Genomic DNA, 3,220 nt, shown 5'->3' with positions numbered 1-3,220 from the left:
GATGACAAAGTCTACGTTTTTTACATATCCGACCTTGAGAAGTCCTTTTGAGTCTATGCATCCAAGTATATTTATTTACAATATGACAGAAGGATAAAAAGGATGGGACGCAACTAACTACGTCTATGTATATGCTGCTCTACATAACGATTAAAACTTAAATGATGCTACCCTATTACAGGATGACCTTAATAAGTTGAAAATTGGGGAGAAAAGATAGATAATAGAATTCCATCCTGAAATGGGTCATGAAATGAGGGGGGGGGGACAACAAACAAACAACGAAATAAAGCCCATAGAGACTGAATATATCATCCATAATGATGAAACACTTCAACGTACCAACCAAGGATGCAAAAAGTATATGGGCATGACCTTGGATTTAAGCATGAAATGGAAGAAGCATTTTATAAACAAACACCACGAGTAAAGCCAATAAAACCTTACGCTTCCTGAACAGATAAACGGGCCAGTGTCACAACACAATAGTCAAAGGACAATGATATGAGATATACGACATATGCAAGCTTGGTTTGGGACCCTTTCGTTGTACTGAAATCGAAGAACTTGAAATAAGTCCAACGACGAGCTGTCAGATTTGTATGAAAAAAACTACGAACAATAATATGTAGATTCTCAAGAACTTGTAAAAAAAAAAAAGTTGGGGCTGGTAAACATTAGCTCAACTACGCAAAAACCAACTGATTGTGTTCCTCAAATATCTCATAGGACAAATCAATATACCCACACAACACCTTAAAAAAAAAAAAAAAACAGCAACAATACTCGAAATTTAAATATTTCTTTCCGGCTTCCAGTTCCGAGAATGAAAGCACATCTGCACTCTTTTCCCCCTCAACAATTCTCGAATGGAATGCTGGCTTAACATAATAGAGAGGGGAATTGGGAAAACCCCTTTCACACGCATAATGGACGGTGCCGCCGTTTGGAACCGAAATAAGTCCCGGGAATCTTGTAGTACTTGGCTTCCTTGACTTAGGACAGGGTTGTACATACGAGATGGAAGTAAACTTTCTGACCCTCGTGGGGGCGAGGACGTAAATTCTTTGAAACTGGGAGAGTTCCTAGGCTTCAGAACCAGCAAGAGGAGGCATTGGGTGGTGGTGAATCGACTTCGTACGAGAACCTGCCTAACGACAGCGTCGATTCGTCAGTGGAAACTTTCCATCTGTTCCACGTATATGCGATGTGACCATCAACAGCTCATAGATGATAATGGTTGTGGCAAAAAGCTCGAAATCGCAGAGCATCTGATCAAGTCGAGCGTTGTGTTGTGACGAAGCTTCCGGGCAGGTTCGCGACCATACGCGGAATGCGGTTATGAATTTGCTGTCTGGATAGATCATCATAATATAGTAGTGCGACGCACTAGAGGCTGCTGCTGCCAATGGAATAAACTCGACTAGGCAAACACTCAGCAACAAGACGTTCAAATAAATTCTTATCCTCCAGACCAATGGAGACTGAAACGACCAGACTCTCGACGGCCGTACGAGTCTTCAATGTGATGAAATATTGGCCTGAAAGGAGGAGGAAGAAGAAGAAGAAGAAGAAGAAGAAGAAGTAGTAGTAGTAGTAGTAGTAGTAGTAGTAGTAGTAGTAGTAGTAGTAGTAGTAGTAGTAGTAGTAGTAGTAGTAGTAGTAGTAGTAGTAGTAGTAGTAGTGACATGTAATGACATGGACAAAAATAATGTAAACAATGCAATTTTTTGTCAATGGGGAGTGCACACTACATGGAATCTGGAGTATGTCGACTCTGCCAAACACTCAGGAGTCCTCAAAAGTCTGAGGAGGAGGAGGAGGAGGAGGAGGAGGAGGAGGAGGAGGAGGAGCGTGAAGAATAAGTCTTCATTTCCATGAAGATCACGGGTGGGAAAGAGTCATATTTATGTCATGACTGACCTTTAGTACTTAAAAAATCAAACAACAAAGTAACTGTGATTGTTAACTCTTCAAAGTTTACACCCTTTCTTCTCCTTTTCTACAACTCCGTGTTTCGATAACAATTTGATAAACTTGGAGAATGATAATCGTGGCAAAAGCTAGCACTAACTCATACTGATTTTCAAAAACGATTAGCGCCCAACTCTCTCACACTCTCTCTCTCTCTCTCTCTCTCTCTCTCTCTCTCTCTCTCTCTCTCTCTCTCTCTCTCTCTCTCACACACACACACACACACACACACACACACACACTACACACAAGGATAATAACTGGCCTACCTAAATATAGGTAAGGCGCATTGCACAATTAGGGTCTCTTCCAACACACATATTTGGAGGTAAATGACCTCTATAAGAAGTAGTTAAGCAGTCAACGAACTTTCATAATGTCAGCAGTTGTGTTCATTTCGCCCCCTAAATAATAGTCTAAATAATCAACTCAACAAATGTTTCATGCATCGGACAACTGTAAGATATGATGCAATTCAATATTGGTATTGATACCAACATATTAAAATAAAAAAGTCTATTGACTGTAAGACGGGCTGTAGTGAGAACTAATCACCCAACTGGTGGTCTTATAAAAATACCAAAGAGCTAAGTGACGTCATCGTCATTTGTTATAAAGGCGTTACCCTGTTTTGTTTTGTTTAAAATAAACGATTGAAATTAACGAACATTTGTATTTTTGTTTGTTTTATTATTATGGAGGCAAGAGGGGTGGGGGGTTACACTGAATTGATTTATATTGTTAAAGAATTACGTGTCCCTCTTATTATTACCTTAGATCAATCATTTTCAATCTGATTTAATTTATGGTATAGCGGGAACTAATCACCTTTGCTTTTGTGGGGGAAAAGAAGAAGAAAGAAACTGAAAAAAAAAAACCCAACAACAACAGAAGTCTGACGTCAACTTCTATATTCTAATCTCGTAATGATATGAAATATTTTATAAATGAATCGCCGTAAAAAATATATTATTAATTAATCACTATCACTGTCATCATGCACATCTCATATCTTATACACAACGCAACGGCGATAGGAAACCAAGGCACCAAAAGAGTAATTATATTGGTTCCTTGATCTTTGATTTTAGTGCTTTGAATCAGGAATCAGGGTTCATGTCTGGCAAGTTGGTATTACGAAAGTGAAAGTAAACTTATGCAACTTCCAACTTGATTCGAAGTGAACAGCGCCACAGAAAACTCGTGAGATCAAACTCAAAAGCACCAATATGATAGAACAAAACAC

Source organism: Berghia stephanieae, chromosome 8 (assembly GCF_034508935.2).
Source record: "Berghia stephanieae isolate SIO BIC M18660-M18661 chromosome 8, UCSD_Bste_1.3, whole genome shotgun sequence".
Lineage (NCBI taxonomy): Eukaryota > Metazoa > Mollusca > Gastropoda > Nudibranchia > Aeolidiidae > Berghia > Berghia stephanieae.
This window is presented reverse-complemented; position numbering follows the sequence as displayed.